Source organism: Triturus cristatus, chromosome 8 (assembly GCF_964204655.1).
Source record: "Triturus cristatus chromosome 8, aTriCri1.1, whole genome shotgun sequence".
In the NCBI taxonomy this organism is placed as follows: Eukaryota; Metazoa; Chordata; class Amphibia; order Caudata; family Salamandridae; genus Triturus; species Triturus cristatus.
In genome coordinates, this window is record NC_140591.1 from 1,182,799,528 (window position 1) to 1,182,823,098 (window position 23,571).

General features: G+C 47.0%; 1 protein-coding gene across 2 annotated transcripts in view; it reads left to right on the forward strand.

Moving 5' to 3' along the window:
* Positions 1-23,571, forward strand: part of CYFIP1 (cytoplasmic FMR1 interacting protein 1) — a 517,233-nt gene that overhangs the window by 229,846 nt on the left and 263,816 nt on the right. The gene's annotated exons all lie outside the window — the stretch shown is intronic.

Sequence of the window (23,571 nt, forward strand, 5' to 3'; positions counted from 1 at the left end):
AAAATTATCTCCAATGCAAACAACCACTGTTGCCTCAACGCCACGGACAATGAAATCCTGCAATGTAAGCACCACTGACCTGCTGCGCAGACACAAATGGCTTCACATCTCGGGCTTTAAACTGGCAGTACAGCACCTCTATGATGTCCCATTAGATAGGGAACATATTTTTGGTCTCCAAATTAATGCGATACTAGAGAAAACATAAGAATATACAGAGAATATGAAGTCTGTTGGTGCCCCCCAGTCTACTTACCGCAAGGGGACTTTTCATAGACAACAGTCTTGCGACAGGGTAAATTCACATCTGCTAGTCATCTCCAAACATACCAGCACCAGCAACAGGCATTCCATGACTCCTGGTCAGATAGGAAGTACTCAAGAGGTAGTTACAGAGGTAAGAAGGAGAGTGCCAGACATGGCTCTGGAAAAGGAGCCTCCGCACATAAACATTGACTTGTCCATGCTCTACACCGATCATACACCACCTGTCAAGGGAGACTAAGGGATTACACTTTTGCTTGGTGTAAATCAGCTCATATCAGTGAGTACTACTGGTAGTCCAGAAGGGCTACAGCTTAAATCTCCACCCACCCACCCAGCATAGCACCACGCGATATGACCTCAACCGTCACCACCTTATTCTCGAAAAAGAGGAGCTCCAAGCGTTACTATTAAAACTTGTGATGCAGCTCGTACCCCCATACAAGTGGAGAAAGGGCATTTACTAATGTACTTCATTATTCCAGAGGAAGGTGGTACTCTCTGGCCCATTTTTCAACTCCAACCACTTAAGCAGTACATCTTGTCAATGCACTCCACATGACAAACTTGTAGGGCATCATCCTTACAAGGGGACTGCATGATGACATTACACCTCAAGGATGGCTACTATCACATGCCCATCCACCCCACCCTTATCAGTTCCTTCAGTTTGTGGTAAGAGGACAGCACTACCAATTCACAGTACTATCCTTCTGAGTCACTACTGCTCCAAGGGTCTTTACCAGGTGTCTGGCAGTGGTGGCCACTCATCTACAGAGAGTGGGCATCCACATCTTCGCATATCTCAACGACTGGTTGATCAAGAGCAGCAGAAGAATGCAATGACTAACACAGAAAGCTCTAACCCTGCCCCACAGCTTAGGATTTACTGTAAATGCAGAGACGTCCCACCTCCTACCTCAACGGATCCAACTCTTCCTGGGCTCGATCCTAAATGCTGTCATCGGAAAACATACCCAATGTTCAGGGGTTTATGGCATTTGAACAGCTGCTGTCTCATTTTTGGTCTAATTGCCCATTAACTGTAAGAACTGTGCTGAAGATCTGATAGAGACATCTAGCCGCAGATTCCTTAACTTAGAATATTCCCAGGCGTTCGACTGGATCCGGAAAATCCTTTTTCCCAGCAATACCTCTGCACGCCCGGAGGTGGCGCCACTTGGCCACGGAAGAGACGTCAATAGAGCCATATAAGCCGCTCACGAAATTTGTATGTGGTGCTTGGGCAAGCACCACGACTCCGTGAAGTGCGACGCTTGCCAACAGCTGCGGCCCAAAGCCCTGTGGGAACGCCGCATGAAGCTGCTGTCTGCGCGGATGTCCCGAACTGGCCCCTCACTACACCGGTCTCCTCCTCCGGCGGAATCGTCATCACGGCGCCGGCGATCGCACGACGACGCTCCTGTTAGGCGCAGGTCCCGGGACCGTTGCCATCCTTCGCATACCTCTGGTAAGCACAAAAGGAAGTCTCAAAAGCCGTCGGCTTCACGCCGACATCATGTTGGGGCCTGTAGCTCACGGTCTTTGACACAATATGGCTCCCAGCAGTCGGACCCCGCATATCCCCCATTTCCGGGTGCCGGGGCGACTCGTCTTCAGATAGAGGACTACTGCAGGGCTCTGCAATCCTTTCTTGTATTACCCCCCCTCCCTGACACGCCTTCGGGCCCCACAGGCGGGCAAGGGTCTCAGGTTGAGACTCCACCGGCGGGTTCGGCCTCGGCTCTGACCGAGCACACTGTCTCTGACTCCAGAATCGCCGCATCATCGGGACACGGCCCGGAGGGGCATCCCACGGTGTCTAGCGCTTCCTTAGCGCGGGCGCACAGCCTTCCGGGGCTCCCTGTGACATCGCTGGAGGTGGCTACAGCGGGGTGCACATCACCGCTTCAGCTCACTCTCTCCCCGAAGGTTTCCACCTTGGGTGATGTAGAGTCGGTGCCGGTCCGACTCAGAGCGGTCAACACCTTTTCGGAGGTCGCCGACAGCGGCTCAATTCGAGCGGCCGACGCCTCTTCGGAGGTCTCCGGCTCGACTACCGCAGTCGAGGGCTTTTCAAAGGCGCCGGCTCTACTCCGGCAGGCGAGGCCTTTTCGAAGGTCGCGGCGCCGGCTCGACTCCGGCAGCCTTGGCCTTTTCGGAGGTCGCCAATGCCAAATCGAGTCGGGGCCTTTTCGGAGGTAGACGACGCCGACTTGGCGTCACCTCCACACCGTTCAATGCCAGTACCATCTCTTTATTGGTGGAGGATGTACTCCCGGTGGATTCGCCACCCCCGGAGTCATTTCAACGCTCTCCGAGAGCATACAGATGGGGCATTGGCCTACTCCTTTTGCTGAGGTTCTTTTGAGTGGCCGGATTAGCTTGCGCCCGTTCCATACTGATGCCTTGCTGTCCCCACCTCGTGGTGCCACGGAGGCTAGTGGGACATTTGTCAGGGCTGTTTGCAGGGCTGCAGCCATTTTACACATGCAGCCGCCCTCTGTCTCTAGGCCTTTAGAGCCTTTGCAGGAACTTCTCCACCAGGGAGCGGAGAACGTGGAGCCATTATTGCCGTTTGCCGAGTCATTATTTGACATTCTTCTCGGGTCGTGGGCAAGACCCTCTTCGGGGGACCTCGTGGATCGTGCTGTAGCACATCACAAACGGCCTGCTCCCACTGACCCCGCCTGTTTGACCCTCCATCCGGGAGCTGGAGGACTTGTGCTTCAGGCAGCTCTCTCTATCACTCCCATTCCGTTGCACCCTCCCACTCGGGGTGGTTGGAGTCATGGGGCCGTGATGTGTTTGCATCCACCAGCTCGGCACTACGGTCCCTGAACACTTTGTGTGTGTTTGCTCGGGCTACGTTTGCCCTTTGGGACGCTGTCGAGCAGCTCCTTGCTGGAAAGCTTGCGTGCCGATCTGGTCCGCATCATCAGTTACAGTCATGAAATGGCGCATTCTTCAATTCGGTCCGTCATGGATACCTTGGACTCGGTAGGTCGTGCTATGGCCAGGTCGGTTGTCTCGCGCCCCATGCGTGGTTGCGCGATGGCGTTTTCCCACAGCATATTCAGGAGCGGCTTAGGGATCTGCCATTTGATGGGATCACTCTTTTTGATGCCCATGCTGACTCGGCGGTCCGACGACTCCTGTCTATGGTTGATAGTCTTCCTAGGTTTTAATCCTCCTGGAGAATTTTTAAAATACGTGACTGTGCTGTCACGTTCTTTTGTGTTGCCCTTTGTGGGTTACTGAGGTTCTCAGTTGCGTGGCTATTCAGCCATTTTCTTTCCTTCTTCTGGTACAGCGGGATGACTGTGTTGCCTTTCGTTTGAGCCTCTGCCTATGAGCGTGTCTCAAGAAGGACCCTTCTTTTGTAGGGTAGTGCCTTACCCTATGTGGGGTATTTGTTGGCAATTATATTGCTACTCTTCCTTGTCTAGGAGCCTTTGCCGCAAGTTGACTCTTCCTACTATTGTAGGATATCACATCTGGTGAGATCCATAAGCTTGGGTTCGAGGCATATGAGCTGCAGATCACACACTAAGGATAAGATCGCCATCTGGTGTTGGGCTCGGATGATTGCAGGTTGTTGTTGTCTTCGGAAGAAGTCTTTGGTCACGAGATTGGTGACTCCTTCCCTGGACAACCGTGCGCATGGGCATCCACTCCATCCTCAGATTGTTTTTTTCCGTCATTAGGTTCGGATGAACTTTTTTCCGCTCCAGCAGAAAACTTATAGCAATCCCTACAACTCTCATAACTTCAAAACTCTACGTCGAAAACCATATCGGACCGACTCCGGACGCGGCTGATGGAAAGGACACCTTTTAAAAATGCCCCCAATGTGGAGCAAAGTTCCCTCATAGCGATCACCACGAGGTCTGTAATTTGTGCCTTTCACCAGACCACAACGAATCCAGCTGTCCAGCCTGCGCCGCATTCCGTTCGAAGAAAACCATCCGGGACCGGAGAGCTCGACGCCATATCATGGCCAAGCCGATTCCGGAACCAGAAGACATCTTTGCACAGGACGTCCCTGACGATGACTCCGAAGATCTCCAAATCGTGTCCGAGGCCGACGATTCAGATCCGGGGCAGCCTGTGAGTACCAGCCCCCCTACCCCAACACCACCCAAAAAGACATTGGTCAAGACTCTGCCAACTGGGCCCAGTCGCGATCCAAAAACATCTTCTGAAGCCCCGCCCTCGGGTCTGGCTCCGAAGAAAAGTAAGCCTGCAGGTGGCTCGGGCTCGAGCAAACCTCACGTCACTGTGCCTTCGGCACCAAAGCAGGCTTCGGGACCGAAAACTCCATCGGACCCGAAACGTCACTCGGTCCCGAGATCTCCACCGGCACCGAAACGTTCTTCGGCGCCGAAATCTCCACCGACACCGAAAGGCTCGTCGGCACCGAAAGGCTCGTCGGCACCGAAAAATCCACCGGAACCGAAAAGTTCTTCGGCACCCAAAACATCTTCGGTGCCCAAACACGTCCATAAAGACCCGAAAAAGTCGGCGCCACAGCCGCCTTCGGACACTGAGGAACTCTTTCGACCTGATCCTAAGCAAAAACGGATTTACATAAATCCAAAAACAGCGGTGCCCTACAAGAAGAGGAAGCTGGACTCACCACCTCCTCCAGCACCTCCAAAGAAGAAGGACTGTGCCACTTCACCCTTACGTCCTTCCTCTCCTACATTACCTCCAATTCCATCCCCCCCACCCCCACCGCCTGCACCACTACCATCTCCTTCTCATACACCACCTCCACAGGATGATGATGATTTTGGGGGAGGGGGAGACCCAGATTTCTTTACTTATCCCACTGATCCTACTGATCCCTTTACACTCCCGGACACAGCACCAGTAGATGACTGGTCTTACCCTATGCCTGATGTGCCTGACCCCGCTCCATACCCCTCAAAACCCTCCCCGCCTGATGACCATTTAGGGTTCGGTCAGCTTATTAACAGAGCAGTGTCGTTTCATGGTGTCACCATGCACACCGACACTCCTGAGGAGGATTTTCTACTTGACACTTTTGAGCAGTCCCAGAAAACAGTCCACATTCTACCCATGATTAAGGGAGTGATAAAGAATGCCACATAGGTTTTTAAAGACCCTGTCAGGGCCAGGGTTCTCAACCCCAGAATAGAGAAAAAATACAGACCAGCGCCACAAGATCCTGCGTACATCAAGGCGCAACTCCCCCTAGACTCACTAGTCGTCTCCAATGCCAGGAAAAGGGCCAACTCCCAAACAACCGGAGACACGCCCACCCAGACAAGGAGTCTAAACTCCTGGAGGCTTCCGGCAAAAGGGTTGCCGCTCAAGCGGCTAACCACTGGCGTATCGCAAATACACAAGCCCTATTGGCTCGTTATGATAGAGCCCATTATGATCAACTGGAGGATCTCTTGCAACACCTGCCTGAACCCTTCAAAACACAGGCAACTGACCTCATACAAGAAGGCAAACTAATATCCAATGCCTCCATTAAATGTGCATTAGACGCAGCGGACACCGCCTCTAGGACGGTCAACACAAGCGTATTGCTTAGACGCCACGCATGGCTGCGCATCTCCGGCTTCAAGCCGGAAGTACAAACCTCCATTCTTGCTCAACCCTTTAATCAGGAGCAACTATTCGGGTGGGCAGTGGACACTGCCCTAGAAAAAATGAAAAAAGATAATGAAACTGCAAAATCTATGGGAGCATTGCAGTCTACTCAACCCAGAGGCTCCTTTCGTCGCGCCTTTTATAGAGGAGCTTCCAAAAATGTGGGCACAGACAACTCTTCCACCTTCAAAACTTCAGGTCAAACATCCCCTAACAAAGGATATTTTAGAGGAGGGTATCGGGGGGAAACAATAATAAAGGCCGGGGACGGGGCAACAACAACAACACCCGTTCCTCTACAGCCACCAAACAGTGACTTGCCACCACTCCCCCCAGACCATTCCACTCCAGTCGGGGGCAGACTTCAACAATTCCTACCTGTCTGGAATACCATCACTACAGACAGGTGGGTAAGACAAATTATCCAATATGGCTACTGCCTCAAACTCATAAACCCGCCCCCAAACATACCACCCAGACACCGTCCCATGACGTCTCACCACCTCACGCTCCTCAAACAGGAAATACAGTCTTTGCTTCAGAAAAACGCAATAGAACCTGTTCCACTACAACATCAGGGCACAGGAGTATATTCTCTATACTTCCTCATTCCCAAAAAGGACAAAACATTGAGACCCATACTGGACCTCAGACTACTGAACCAGTACATACAATCAGATCATTTCCACATGATCACTCTCCAACAGGTCCTTCCATTACTTCAACAATGAGACTTCCTTGCCACATTAGACCTCAAGGATGCATATTTTCACATCCCTATGCATCCCGCTCACAGGAAGTATCTACGATTCGTGGTAGACGGTCAACACTATCAGTTTACAGTTCTCCCATTCGGAGTAACAACTGCACCAAGGGTGTTCACAAAGTGCTTGGCAGTTGTGGCAGCATATCTCAGGGGACAACAAATCCACGTCTTCCCCTACCTGGACGACTGGCTCATAAAAGCCAATACTCTAGACAAATGCGTTCACCACACCCACCGCACTATTCAAACCCTGCACAACTTGGGATTTACCATCAACTATCCCAAATCTCAACTACAACCCTCCCAAGTACAACAATACCTGGGAGCCACCATAGACACAGCCAAAGCCGTAGCTTATCCCAGCATAGCCAGGATAGCCAACATACAAAGTCTGATCAAAACATTTCAAACACAACACTCTCTCCCCGCAAGAGTGTTCATGCAACTATTAGGCATGATGGCATCATGTATCTCCATAGTGCCCTACGCACGCCTTCAAATGCGTCCCCTCCAGGAATGTCTAGCACAACAGTGGAATCAGGCCCACGGACAACTTACCGATCTGGTGTTGGTGGACAGCCGCTCACTTCGCTCACTGAAGTGGTGGAACACCATCAACCTGTCCAAAGGGCGGCCGTTCTTGGAGCCCCTTCCACAAGTTGTGCTGACCACCGACGCATCCCTCACAGGGTGGGGAGCCCACCTCCTTCAACACACCACTCCGGGACGGTGGACCACTCAACAAAAACAGTTCCACATCAATCACCTAGAAATTCTAGCGGTGTTCCTAGCACTGAAATCCTTCCAAGTGCATCTCCAGAACAAAACTGTCCTCATCCGCACGGACAACATGACCACAATGTATTACATACAGAAACAAGGAGGGACACATTCTCTACAACTGTCCCAACTGGCGCAACAAATTTGGAGATGGGCAATTCCCCGGAACATCTACCTACTAGCAGAACACCTCCCAGGGGTTCAGAACCAGGTGGCAGACCTCTTAAGTCGCCACACACAGCAGATACACGAATGGGAACTACACCCCAAAGTCTTACTCCCATTGTTGAAAAAGTGGGGACAACCAGACATAGACCTGTTCGCCACACCGGAAAAATGCCCAACCTTCGCCGCCAGGTACCCACACCCGCAATCAAAGAGCAATGCAATATGGATGAACTGGTCAGGCAGATTTGCGTACGCTTTTCCGCCTCTCCCTCTCAGTCCATTTGTGGTACGCAAACTGAAACAACAGTTGCTGACACTCATCCTAGTGGCTCCCACTTGGGCACGTCAACCCTGGTTCACCACACTTTTGGAACTATCGCTAGTTCCACATCAAAAACTGCATCTCTCCCCGGATCTCTTAACCCAGAACCATGGAGAAATCAGACACCCAGATCCTCAAACACTGAACTTGGCAATCTGGCTCCTGAAGTCTTAGAGTTCGGGTACCTCAACCTTCCTCCAGACTGTATGAATATCATTAAAGAAGCCAGGAGACCTACTACTAGGGCATGCTATGGTGCAAAATGGAAAAGATTTGCCATTTATTGCGCTAACAATGACATACAACCACTGGATGCTTCCATCCAGAACATCATTTGCTATTTATTGCACCTGCAAAGATGCAATTTAGCGTATTCCTCTATACGTCTACATCTAGCGGCATTAGCAGCCTATTTGCAAAATAGACAACACCTGTCCCTCTTTAAGGTACCAGCTATTAAAGCATTTATGGAGGGTCTTAAAAGAATCATTCCTCCAAGGTTACCGCCTTCCCCGGTGTGGAACCTTAATATTGTTCTAACAAGGCTCATGGGTCCACCATTTGAACCAATGCACAAATGCGAACTGCAGTTCCTAACATGCAAAGTGGCTTTCCTCATCGCAATCACATCCCTGCGAAGAGTAAGTGAAATACAAGCCCTAACTCTAGAAGAACCCTTCCTACAACTACATCGGAACGAAGTCATTTCCCCATTCCATCTAAACCAGTCTGTGGAACTGCCAGTCTTCTTCCCTAATCCAGACTCAGTAACCGAGAGGGCACTTCATACCCTCTATTACATCGACAGAACCAAACCTTTTCGGAAGACCAAGCAACTGTTTGTTGCTTTCGCACCACCACACAAAGGCAACCCCATTTCCAAATCGGGTATCGCCAGATGGATAGTCAAATGTATCCAAATATGTTACCAAAAAGCTAAACGTACTCTTACCGTTCCCCCTAGGGCGCACTCCACGCGTAAAATAGGGGCCTCTATGGCATTCTTAGGGAACATCCCCTTAGAAGACATTTGCAAAGCAGCCACATGGTCTACTACACACACCTTCACTAGGCATTACTGTGTTGATGTGCAATCCAAGCAACAAGCTTCAGTAGGCCAAGCTGTCCTAAAAACTCTATTCCAAACTGCTGCAACTGATACAAGTGACCACCGCTAGGGGAGACACTGCTATATAGTCTATCCTTAGTGTGTGATCTGCAGCTTATATGCCTCGAACGGAATATGCGACTTACCAGTATGCATCTGTTCTTGGCATGTAGAGCTGCAGAGCCACACACGCCCACCCGCCTCCCCGGGACCTGTATCTGTTCCAGCATTGTCTTAATTAGACACTACACATGGACATCCTTTCTCTTTACTTCTTACACACTCCATCATTTCCCATCATGGCGAAAAACAATCTGAGGATGGAGTGGATGCCCATGCGCACTGTTGTCCAGGGGAGGAGTCACCAATCTCGTGACCAAAGACTTCTTCCGAAGACAACAACAACCTGCAATCATCCGAGCCCAACACCAGATGGCGATCTTATCCTTAGTGTGTGGCTCTGCAGCTCTACATGCCAAGAACAGATGCATACTGGTAAGTAGCATATTCCTTTCTCTACAGGGGTGGTGTATTGGTTATCTACGGTGGGTCCCTGACACATCCCCGCCTCCTTAGGGATGTCCGTCCCTGATGTTTGCTTCAGGGTTTTGTCACTCCTGTTCATTCCAGATGTGTTCTTACAGCCTCGCTGTGCACATCTTGCCTGTCTACAGGTGGACATGCGCCCCTGAGGGGCAGGTTCCTCTAGTCAGTTCCGGTACGGTATCTTCTGTGTTCTGTTAATACCTACATTCTTGGTGCATGCATATTATGCTCTAGGTCTTTCTAGTACCTAAGACCTTCCCTGGCAAGGTTTCCGGTTCCTTGCTTCTTGCAGAACACAGGGTCTGGTTCATTCGTTCCTGTCCTCTGCTTATTTCTTAATTCTCAAGGAGTAACTCTTCTCCACATTCTCCTGCTTGGTGAATGGGGTCGGTCTATGACGGAGTGTGCTTTTGGGCGACAGGCTTATGTCTCTGCCTTATCTCCTATTTAACGTTTCTTCAATTCACGTTTAAGTGGCAGATTTCATGTCTCCCAGTGTATATATATCGTAGGTTATACACGCCTCAAAGGTGCTCGCATTCTACGTTCTTTTTGCCCTAGTATTAGGCCTTCATGCTCACTCTTTCCTTTCGGGATACAGAGCCCTATGTGTTCCTGGCCTTGCCAGTTACCCACTCACTGCGGCACCTTTTGGTACATTTGGCTGAATGCCTACCTCATGAGCTTGCTCCACAGTAACTCTTCTGTTGTCACATGTCCTACAGGGTATACATTTTTATGTGTTTATTACGCACACAAGTCTTCTCTTGCGGCTCCTGTCTGTCCCCGGTCAGTCTTCGGACTGTCCCCTGGTTTCATTTTTTGGCAACCCATATGGTGTATGTTCAGGCGGTGTGCTATACCGTTCTCATGTTGTAGGGTCCCTTTGGGCCTTTGTTCCTCATGGATCAAAAGAACCAGTGCTAGGCTCCTTCTTTCACAGAGTCGCTGCATTTTCTCTTACGTTGGCACTGACCTTTCTAGTTCCACATTTCCTTCGTCTGTGTCGGGACGAGTGAGGTCTCACACCATACCTCGCCAACTTGTGGTGATTTTGCCGTCCCTTGTCCTTGTTCATTTCGGAGTTTCATGGGTCTAATGTCAGCTGCCCTGGCATTGTGGTTCCCACCATGTTTCCTCAACAATGGACAAATTAGTTCTCCTGGTACTTGGTGGTTGTTTCGCAGACCCTCCTCCTATAAGGGTATGGCTTTGGTATCTATTCTAAGTTAAGGAATCTGCGGCTAGATGTCTCTATCAGATGGAAGAGTTACTTACCTTCAGTAACAATAGATCTGGTAGAGACACAGTCTAGCTGCAGATTCCTTAACGTCCGCCCATCCTCCCTGCTCTGCGAAGACCTTTTCATATGGTGTCTTTCCGTCTAGCCCCCTCTTCCAGCTGGCCTTGATCTTCCAGAGGTGTGCTCTCGCTACTCACTCTGGGGTAGGGTATGTTGTTCTGCTAGGGGTCCTTCGGACTCCTCTCCGTTCTCGAGTTTGGTTGGTGACGTGTGTGAGAAAGTGCCATCTTTCTTGCATGGTATGCCCCCACTGTTTGCTGAATTGCTGAATGTACTTTGACTGAGTGTGCCCTGGAATCCTGCCGATCAGGGGCCCAGGGCCTATGTTCCTTCCCTAAAACCCAAATTGGCAAGCCCTGGCCACATGTCATCCCCTGGTAAATGGTACCCTAGGTACCCAGGGCCTTGTGACCAGGGAAGGCCTCTAAGGGCTGCAGCACTTATTGTGCCACCCTTAGAGGCCCTGTACCCTAACACAAACACACTGCCCTTGCAGGCTGAGTGTCTGGGTACAAGACAAAACAAAGAGTCGACATGTCACACATCCCTGTGTGCCATGCCCACAACCGACACTGCCCTGGCATACATCAGCCACCCCTCTAGCTGGGTGCCCTATGCCAGTGGTGTGGGCACAGGAGCATGAGCCATGTGCCCCTACAGTACCCAGGTCCATTCCTGGGCACTGTAAGTGCAGTGCTGCCATTTAAGAGTATATGGTGCTGGGAGCTCGTCAAACACGAACTCCACAGCACCATAATGGCAACACTGAAGACTGAGAAGTTTGGTATCAAACTTCTCAGCACATTAAACCCGCACTGATGCAAGTGTGGGATTTAATGTACAAAGCACTACAGAGGGCATCTTAGAGATGCCCCCTGAAACCTAACCAACAATCTACGTCTTGTCTGAGAGGCTGCCACACAGCAGACATGTTGCTGGACCCCTGGGTGGAGAGCCCCCGCTCTCCTGGGCCTGCAACAATGCACAGCCTGGGCGAGGTGCTAGGTCTCCTCCCCCAGGATAGGCAGGGTAAAGCTTCAAAGGCATGCCGCCTTTGTGAGTTTCTCCAGGCCACTTGCTGTACTCAGCAACTGGCCCCCACCGGTTCTGACCCCCACTCTGGCGGGAAGACTGGCCGGAAACTCCCAAGTAAGGGCAGGGGATGTGCCAGCCCTGCCAACCCCACCCCTCAGGTGGGGGAGGCGAGGTGAAGCACATCTCCGGGCCCTCGCCATCTTGAAGATGGGGAGCACTACCCAATCAGGACTAGGCCACTGTCACCCTCCCACAGGAGAGTGGCAGGATAGGGGGTGCACCCACCCCAGGACAGGGACCCAGTGGTCCCTGCCCTTCACCTACCTGTAGCGTCCCTAAATTTAGGTATTTAGGGGCACCCTGAACCTTCCTTCCCCAGATTCCAGATTCTAAAACAGCAAAGAAGATCAAGAAGAAAGAAGAACTGCCGGGCAGCTGCTAAGAAAAGGAAGACACCAACTGCTTTGGTCCCAGCCCTACCGGCCTGTCGACCCTCGAACCTGCTCCTGCTAAATCCCAGCACCTCCTGTGGCCAGCAACCTCACAAACCCCGGAGGACCTGGCTACCTTGTGACTCTGAGCACCTGGGACTCCCACGAGCAGTGGCTCTGCTCAAAGCATGTATCTAACCCCTGGCATCAGCCGGAACCGCGAACCCTGCACACTCTGCACCTGCCAAGCCTGGCCTGTGACGGAGTGGACAAAGACCCCGAGGACGTCCCCCCGGCGACTGTGACCCCGAATCCGGCACCCAAGGACCCACCTCGACGCTCCTGACGACGCCTGCAGCCTCAGAACCAGGGACCCCCCCCCAACCGCGATCAACAGAGGGTAAGATTTCCAGACACCAAAAGGCACCCCTGCACCAGGTGCCCTGCGGCCCCCTGTGCCTGACTCCTGGGTACCTACCTATCCTACAACTCCCCAACTTACCTCTCGAAGTGGTGGTGGCACCTGAAGAATCTTCGTCCCCGAGCTTTGCAGCCTTTGTTCGTCCTTGAGCTTTTCCATAGCAATCCATTGAGCGCCTGAAGTCTCAAAAGCACCCTGCACCCAGCCGCCCGTGTGGCCCTGGCAGGGCAACTTCTACTCCTACCTACTTCCCCATTTGCCCTGAGCAAGTGACCAGGAACCCAGCTCCCACAGCCGCGTGGCCTGCTAGTCAGCAGCCACCAACCAAGGGCCCCCTGCCTCCCATAGGATAACATTGGGCCTAACTCACTCTGCACCCGGCCACCCCAGTGCCGCTGAGGGTGTAACAACTGTACCTACCTGACCCTGGGAGAACCCTGAGTCTATGCCCAGAACCTCAACTTTGCCAGTCGAGTACTTACCCAAAACTCGATAACTCACTTTTCTTCCATAGGGTAACATTGACTGGTTTCTCTTGAAATTTCTTCTAAGTGTGGAGTTTCTAAACTTTAAAATATTCACCTAAAATCAACCGAGTAACGAAAACGGAAATACTCACCTGCTATTAGGAGAGATCCCAGTGCTGGATCTTGGTGCCCAGCACTGACCTTGAAAAGTACTTACGACCGTACTTGCCACTAACTCAACTTTCTCCCATAGGAAACCATTGACTGTTTTTCTGTGAAATTTCTTCTAAGTGTCGATTTTTGCAAACTACAAATATTCTTTAAAAATCGTGCCAACTGTGAAAACGTAATTACTTACCTGTTTTAGATAGATGTCCCAGTACTGAGCCTAGGAGCCCAGCACTGGATTACAAAAGTAACGAGAACATACTTTACCCGTAACTTGAATTTTCTTCCGTAGGAAACCATTGACTGTTTTTCTATGAAATTTCTTCTGTCGATTTTGCAAACTTATAAATATTCCTTAAAAATCGCCTGTATAACTTAAACGCAGTTTCTCAACTGCTAACAGGTGGTACACTAGTGCTGGATCTAGGATTCAACGCTGACCTAGAAAAAGTAACCATAACCCCACTTACCTGCTAAGTGAATTTCCTTCCATAGGATAACATTGGTAATTTGATTAGAAAAAGTTTCTAAGTGTCAACTTTAAAAATAGCAACATATTGTTTAAAAATCACAACAGTAACTAAAACGAATTTACTCACTTGTTTCCAAGAACTGTCCCAGGACTGAATCTAGGATCCAGTCCTGGAGTTAGAAAAGTGATCCTGAAAGTAATCAATTGCATATAACTTAAAATTCCCATTGAGCTCAATGTATTATTGTGTTTGAAATTGTGTTGCCTATTGCAACAAACTGTAACTATTACCTGCAAAAGTCAATTGCCTATTGCAAAATATTTAACTAAAGCATCTCATTCTGAGAAAGTATATTTTGATACCTATTGTTGGTTCTAAAATAAAACAACCATATATTTTTTATACAAACCATTGGCCTAGAGTTCAGTTATTGAGTGTGTGAGACCATTTGCTGACTGAGTGTGTATAACAAATGCTTTACACTGTCCTCTGATACTGCCTTACTGCTCGACCAAGCTACCACTTTAGAGAGTAAGGTTATATCTAACTTTAGCCTCTGCCAAACCTCTGGGGACTGTGGACTCTGTACACACTGTACCTATTTGGGAACAGTATATACAAAGCCACTTTCCTACAGTGTGTTATTGTGCCGTCCTTTGTAGCTGGGGGTGTTGTTCAGATTTTGAGCTCTTTGGCTCTCCACTCCATTAATGTTTTTTAGGTGGTTGAAGTCTCTGTTTTCCACTGCCTACTCAGCTTGCTTCACCGGTGTTCCAGATACATCGGGTTCTTCTACTTTTAATTCCCTCCCACCGCCCATACCTGTGCTTCTTTCTATGGCAATCAGTTAAAATTGGAATTCTCTTGGTCTTACAGTCCTTCAATCACCATAAGGTCTGGGTAGTGAACTTTCAAGTAGTCGTTCACTTCTAGTCACTTGTCTGGCAACATGTTCCTTCAATGTGGTGATTCTTTTCACCTCCCTCCTATGGTGACAAGCTCCGTCTGCCTTGTCATGTCGATTGTGCACCAGTCGTAGCCCTCTCAAACTAGGGCACAGCCTGGCGCTTTGTTTGGCCATTGCTTACAGCACAGGCTCTGTGAGCTCACGCCAGTCCTTTCTGGTACTGGGGGCTTTCTCTAATAATTTTGTTTCTCATTATACATAATTGTCATCTTTTTTAACACACACTGTTCCTATGCTATTGCAGTTTTTTTGTCATGGGTCCGCGTTGTGGCGCGGAAAAGTTTCCTGTAGAAAACTGACGTCAGTACGCCGTGAGCGGCTTATATGGTTCCATTGACGTCACTTCCGTGGCTGATGTCAGGACGGAGCCAAGCGGCGCCGCCTCCCGGCGTGCAGAGGTATTGCTGGGAAAAAGGATTTTCCGAATCAAGTCTGACGGCAGGGGATATTCTAAGTTAAGAAATCTGCGGCTAGACTGTGTCTCTACCAGATATATTGTTACCGAAGGTAAGTAACTCTTCTGTCTGGGGTATGATGGCATCTTAAATAGAAATTGTCCTGTATATCAGATTACACAAGCGCCCACTACAACAGTGCCTAACAAGTCAATGGTTGCACACTGTGAGTCTATGGAAAAATCTAGTGTTGATAAAGGTCAGCACTCTGCCCTCTCTGCAATGGTAGAACACCAGCAAGTTGTTGCTATGCAGGCCTTTCTTGGACCCGCTTCCGCCCTTGAACATTACCACTGATGTACCACTCATTGTATTCGGCGTACATCTCATCAACATGACTGTCCAAGGCACCTGGACCCCCCCTCCACCCATCACCAGGAAAGGCACATCTACCTAGAGCTTATGGCAATTCACCTCACTCTCAAAGCCTTCTGGTCACTAGCCTTGACAAGGTAGTCCTTGTATGTGTGGAAAACGTGACGTCGATGCCCTACATTAAAAAACAGAGGACCACTCACTCCCCCTGTCCGCTACCGCCTCTTCAGACAGTTAGACCCCTTCAAAGTTAAGGGGCAGTACATATTTTCCTACAGTTTACATCTTTAGAAGGCAGGTAAAGCATACACATCTATACACCACTATTTATCAACAGTGGCTGCATATGTGCAGAACAGGGAAATCACATTTCTTTTATAGGATTCCTGTAGTCAGGGTGTTTTTGGAGGGTCTCAAAAGAACACCTCCAGTGCCCGTCCAGAACCTTAATGTGGTTCTCACAAGCCTCATGGGGCTGCTTTTTGAGCCTCTGTTGGTGTGCTTTCCACAAGCTGATTCTGTAAAAGAAAGAGCATTGCACGCATTAAATTTGAAAGTAGTGCTCATGTACTATATTGACAGGAATAATTCTTTCTGTTCGACTAACCAACGTTTTGTTGCTTTTGCTAAACCCTACAGTGTTTATCCTATGTCTAAAGCAGGCATCACAATGTGGTTATCCAATGCATCTTAACCTTGTACGCCAAGGCTAAATGTGTATTCCCTGCACCTCCCAGCGCACACTCTACATGTAAAAAGACTGTTCCTTTCTTAGGTAACATCCGGTTAGCTGAGATCTGCAAAGCAGCTATTTGGTTAACTCCACACATGTTAACAAAGCTTGTTGACGTGCTAGTATGTGTGTGCATACTAGCTTGTCAACATGCTGTGGCTGGCCACACTATTTAACGGATTTTGTTGCAAACATCTTGATCATCTCTAGCCACTGCTGGGTGGAAACAGCTTTACAGGTTTTTTTAATAACACATTTTTATGAATTTTAGCAAGGAGGAACATATTACATGCTTTAGAAATCATGAATGGATACATAATATGAATAAACCGTGTAAGATACGTCATTTTCTGGTACTCTAGTAATGATGTCCTTCACTTGAAAAAATAATTGGCACAGACTATACCCTGTAACTTTGTATTAGGTTGTGACAATCGTTCGCCGGTCATTGACTGTTGTAGTGCATCCTTATTACTAAATATCCTTTATTTAAACTTCCCCCTCACCCCCCAAAGGGTTAACCAACTGGGCAACCACGCACACAATTGTATATGCCGTAAATTTACGGCAAACTCTTCTTATCATAGCATTGAATATCCACTCTATGCACACTATGAGTTAAAAGTAGGCATACTACAAGGAGAGCTGGGCTCCATCCAAACTCTGTCTACTTCAACGTGCCATACCATCCCGCCAATCTGTCCCATTGTGTATCTTTTGCGTGACGTGATAAATTGTTTGATGGCACCACCTGTGCATTCGGTGGAAACAGCTTTACAGTTGATGCAAAACATTTGTATCTACAGTTATACATTCTATGAATGGAAAATGTTACTTACCCTTTAAACATCTGTTCATAGAGTATAGTGCTGTAAATTCACATGTACCCACTGTAGTAGGCTGTGATGGCACTTGTTGTATAATCAGTACACATTAATTAACAAATAACAATGCACAGAGCACATATAGTTATTATGACTCCACACTACACTCTTATCTTTCATCCACTGAGCGAGAAACAATCCAAAGTGGAGGCGGTGCCCATGCGCATTGGGGAGTAAGGGTGGACTCCCACACCATTCTGTTGCTTGAAGCTTCATTGAAGAAAAGCAACTTGAAATGTCCAAGCCCAGCACATAAATGGCAGGAGCATGCAAAATACGTGAATCTACAGCACCACATGCTGTGAACAGATGCATGCACTGCATTTTCCTTCCAAAATCCCTATTTTGCAACAGTTTGCCGATCTTTGTTAATCCTTGCCCCAATTCGTATGTGACAAAAATGAAAACATTACATGCCGTTTTAAGGAACCTGCTGAGAGTTACTCAAATAACCATGAAACATTTCCTTCACACTTGTCCTATACTACTGTCTTGTTTTCTGAATGTCCTTTGCTCACTTTGCATTGGTTAGTCTCTGTTACGTAATACAAAATTGGGCTCACATTTGGACCTCTCTCCTCCACAATTTCTTTTTAAGGTTGCATGTTCAGTCAGCCCCATTTTGGTAATCCCATTGAGAAAAACCTTCAGCAGATCCTTCAGGTTTTTTTTGTCCAATTATCAATCTATTTCTCTTTTGCGTTTGCCTGCAAAAATACTGGAGAAGCACATAAATGTCCATTTATAGCACCACACCAACTCAATCATTCCTGGGCTCCTCTCAGTCTGGTTTTTGTCCCTTCCATAATAGAGGGTCTGCATTACTTGCTATGGTTGATTACCTGAGGATAATCCTGGATCTAGGCAGGTGTGCTGCCCTGATCCTGTCCACAGAGTATGATGCAGTCTCCCATTCAGTCCTAATCTCTAATCTTGCTGACTTGTGGGGTGCCTCAGGACACTTCTTTGTTCCCAAGTCTTTCTGATTGATATGTCTAACTGCAGATTCCTCACCTTTAGAATATTTTTATGGTTCTTTCAGCAGTGCTCTTGTGTGCGGTAAAAGGCGGTGCTTGGTGCTCCTCGGTGACTTCATACTGCCTCAGAAGTGACAGAGCTAAGCCTCAGATAATCACCACCCCTGCATCTTGACATCAGTTCCATTTTTCCTGTGCCCTTCAGCGCAGACCTGGTGCTCTTCTCCTCAACTTCATCCGTTTTCTGACTTCTCCAAAACTTTCCACAGTTTGGTAGGGAATAATGTCCCCACCGAAAACAGGATTCAAAATGTGCCAAGTCTCCAAGAAGCAGATGTTGGTCACTAACCCACATTAAGTGTTTTCTGTGGTGCTTGGGTTCCTGGCACAATTCTTAAGTCGTGAAACAAGCGTCTCATGCATCTCCAGGTGATTCGGAACCAGGAGGCAAAGCTCAACATCGCTGAGCACTAGAATAGGTCGTGGTTGAAGCGTAGGTCCCTTTCGTGATGGAGGTTATGGTGTTGCAGCTGCTTCTGCCAAAAATTCACTTCCCAGTTGAAGTATTTTTTTAAGTCAAAGTCTAGAGATGAGCGCAAGCAATCCAAGTGGGACCCAAACTCATCCCACCACACAAAGTCTTGCTAGAAGACTCAAGGGCGTCAAGATGTAACTAGCAATCCCAATGTCTCCTAAATCAGACTCTATCCTGCCCAGTACATCCCGAATTCCCTAGGTTGTCATTGACCAAACAGCAAATATTACCTTTAAAGAAGCCATGTTGCAGATCTTTAGTGCATACCTGGCTGCCTCTGGAACGCTTTTGGGCTCCACAGTGTCACGGGGGCCTCCAGTTCTGAACTTCCACTGCTGGGTTCGTCCCCAACGAAGTCTGCCCCTTTGGGCTTGCTATTGTGCCTATGCTGACTTCAGCACTTCAACACACAAAGGGAGACAGGTGTAGGTCCTCTTGAATAACTTGAACTCTCCATGTTGTACTGCAACAAACAGGGTGGTGTGGGTTCAAGATCCTGTGGCGGGGGCCACCAGAACATCTTGCTCCCAACCACCTGGTGGAGTCTCTGAATGCCAGAACAGACGAACGGAGCAGGTGTCATCCGGCAGATCACGTGTGGCATTTTCACTCCACGGTGGAGCAGTGAATCTTCATTCATTCATTCAATTCTTTATTTCGGTTAAAAATAACCATAAAAGAGTTCAGTACAATGTTTAAAACAATCATTATAACAAGGTGCAGCATTTGTAATGGGTGCAAATAATCCATACATATATACAATATAAAAAGCTTTAGATATTAATTTAAGCACAATATAAGTTTATCAACCCTTTAAAATAGAAGTAAAAAATTTAAGAACCAGGGGTAAATGACAGTACCATTACATTTTTAGACCATTTCTTTTCCTAATTATCGCTACAGCAAATAAAAAACGACTCAGGCTAAATACTATACTCTGTGACGTGTCGCCCTTAAACATTCTTTCCCCATTTTGAATACGCCGAAGGCCCAAATTTAAGCAATTGGGTTTAATCCATTTTATCCTTGCCTGCATATATGCAGGACATATATATAGGACGTGGGCCTCATCCTCCTTAACATCCATATCACACAATTGGCACAAGTCATATTTATTATTATTGGACACCCACATCGATGTTCTAGAATTAAGTTGTAAAATGCCATAGCGATACTTTAGATACAGTGATTTCGCCAAAGGGGGCTCAATTTCATCCATAAAATATTCAAATTTGCTTCCACATTTAACATGTAAAAATTTGAGGGTCAATGGACCAAGTTTGGGGTTATGTAGTGCAGAATTATAGATATATTCCCAATATGTGTCCTTCAGCAATTTTTTGGAGGAATTAGTAAGAGAGTCAGGATCCATCCAAAAATTTCGTAAGCCCAACTTTGTAAACCAGTTTTCGATATACGCTAACCAAACCAACCGGGTGGCATTCTTTATTTGAATTATTTCCTTTAATGCATCTCTGTAGTCCACAAGTTCATCAGTGGACCACAGGCGCACCCAGTATAGTAATGGACGTAGATGAGCATGATCGTCATCGTCCAAACGGCGTATGTTCAGGTCCCAAAATAACGGAATAAGGGGGATGCAACCCGGGACCGCTAGAAGTTGCCTAAAAAAACTGTTTTCTTGGGCTGAAAAGGAATCTCGTACTGCATAACCCCACAGTTCTGCCCCATATAGAGTAGCTGATTGGACTTTATATTTAAAGAGCTCAATGGCAGGTGATATTACTGTAGTGGGGCTATTCTTGAACTTCCTAATTATAGGGGCTTGGTTTTGTATTAATGTCAACCTCGATTTTTCTATTTGTGGCTTCCAATTCATTTTAATGTCGAGGGTGATACCCAGATATTTAAAACTATTCACTTGTTCAATCTTTTCATTATTTACAACAAAGACTTTATAAAACCCTCTATGGGGGCTAATCGTCATAACCTTCGTTTTGGAAGCATTAATTTTGAGGTTTTTGTCCAAGCAATAGGCCAGAAATTTATTCAGCAGATTTTGTAATCCTTTGGGGGTCTGGGAGATTAAAATCGTATCATCCGCGAATAATAAGGCCGGAACGGCTTGACCACACAACTTGGGAGAGTCATGCTCGCAGCCCAAGAGGGTGTCAGGGATGTCATTTACATAAAGAGAGAAGAGGGTTGGCGCCAAAACGCAGCCTTGTCTGGCGCCTCTCTTTATATCTATTCTCTCTGATAGCTCTCCATTAGGTCCCCACCTCACTCTTGCATAGTTTCCCTCGTGTAGCCTGATTAGGTGATGGCAAACATCCCCAGGGGCACCCATATCTCTTAACCATTTCCATAGTTTCCCCCTGGGAACCAGATCAAAGGCCGCTCTGAGGTCCACAAAAGCTACATATAGATGAGATTTCCTTATGTTAATGTATTTCCATATTAGGCATGAAAATCTAAATACCTGATCTACCGTACTAATTCTGGCTCTAAAACCTGCCTGGTATTTTGTAAAAATTGAGTTGTCCTCAATCCACATGTTTAACTTACCTAAAAGTTGACGGGCGTAGATCTTTTGAAGAACATCTATCAAACTGATAGGTCTATAATGTGATGGATTAGATCTATCTCCCTTCTTAAAAATGGTCACAATTTCTGCGCCCCGCCAGGTTTCTGGAATTTGGGCGCCTCTTGCAATATCATTGCTCAGCAAATTAATATAAGGGGCCCACAAGTAGTTCTCATGTTTCCAGAGATCCCCAGGGATTTTGTCTGGTCCTGGGGCTTTACCTTGTTTAACTGCATTGATAGCTATTATGGTATCTGCCAGGCTAAATGTTAGCGTTGTTTCACAAATATTTTGCCCTAGGCATTCATTTGATTTTTTTTCCTCAACCCCTCCACATGAATACAATGTGGAGAAATGTTTAACCCAGACTTTTTCTTCTAGGAACCTATCCCTGGATGGGGCACCTTCTTTGGTGCCCCTAGCTTTGAGATTCCAGAACAATGTTTGGTCTTTTAATTTACAGGCTTGGAGCAAATCTGTCCAAACTTGTTCATCCCATTGTCTTTTTGCTAATAAAATAGTTTTTTTTATAATATGTTCTCTTTTCTCTCAGAATGTTTATTTGCTTCCCTTTTATAGCTTTTATTAATTCTAGTTTAGCCTGACGACAGGCTTTGTTATACCAAAGTCCCTCCTTTGGTCGGTTATTCCAACAAAGTTGACCTTTATTAGGCCCTTTTGAAAGGATTTTTCTAAGTTGCTGCATCAGATTCCCATGTACTGTTATTATGGAATGTTCCTCAATATTAGTATTAACTAGAGGCGACATAAGTGTTACATAGAGTTCGTAGATTTCCCTAATAGTAACAGCATTGTCCATTACAGCAGGCCATTTTAAAAACCTGCGATTATTTGACTCTAAGGGGTCATGTGTAAGGTTATAATCGCTAGGGATCGTTGCCTTGTGGAGCGTGAACAGTGAACTGAGAATAGTCAAGGAGAGAGGTAAATGGTCACTTTCTATGCGGTTGTCCACATTCAGATCCATAAGCATTGGCCATAGATTTAAAGAGAGCAATATATAATCAAGATGGCTAGTAAAACAACCTCTTCTAAAGGTTGGTTTGCTTGGGCAATCAGAGGGAAGTCGGCCATTGCAAGAATCATTCTTAACACCTGCAGTGAACCTTTTGTACACGGTGTTATATAATTTGCATCAATGCTAGGGATGTTATTGGCCTTATCTTCTTCTCCACAGATGTCTTCTAAACCTGTGATCGGTTCGAAGTTTCTATTGAAGTCTCCCCCTATGATCAACATGGTTTTGTGGTCTAGACTACGGATAAGACTGCCTAGTTGGGCTATTGTCTCAGATTCTCTATTTGGCGATTGGGGTCTGTTATAAATATCAATAATACAGATTGCCCGTCCTTTAGTGTCATGAAATTTTATAGCCAAGATATCGCGGCTGTTAGAATCAATTTGTATAAAGTCAATGCCCAGCGTAATTCTTGCCCAGATTATCAAACCACCAGAGGGTCTGCCTTTATTTAAATGTGACGCCGCTATATAGAAAGACCTATATCCTATTTAAAAAAAGTTTTCTACTCCCCATGATTCTTGGAATAAGATAAGATCCGCTTCATTGATAAAATTATGCCATGCGGGGTCAGATATATTTTTCCTTATACCAGCAATATTCCAAGAAAATAATTTGACCACAACTTTCTCATTACTATCAAGTTGGTTAGGGTCTAAGTTTATTACTTCATCAGTTATCGTTACTGATGAGTTATTATTTCCCAGTAGATCCTGCAAAATAGGGTTATGGTCCTGTTTGGCTATTTCCCTAGTGGTACACCTGTCTTTAGTCGCCTGAATGGGGTCAGCAGTTATGGCATTCTCTTTACCATAGACTTCTTCCAGTCAGTTTGCCTCATCTAACCCATATAGTTCTGTAAAATGGTTATTTATAGGTATCTGAGGCTGGATGTTAGACCCCCCCGGCATTGCTTCATATATTGTGGTTGACTGACGTCTGTGTGTACGCATAGCCTTCTCACTATAAAAATAGTTGAGGTTTTTAACTCTGATGGAGCCCTTGTCATTATAATATTCGTCATTACAAACTAGTGTTACTACATTGCAATCCCTGAAATTAACAATGATTGTGTCTCCTTGTATATCTTTAGACCTTCTTCCTATCCAGTTAACCCTTCTAGCAAACAATATTTCTCCATTTAAATGTCCAGGGATCGGCCTGTTCCTATTCATCCAGAATGTCACTTTATTTTTTTGATCTCTTGATAGGATTCTGATTTCCCATTCTTTAGTTCT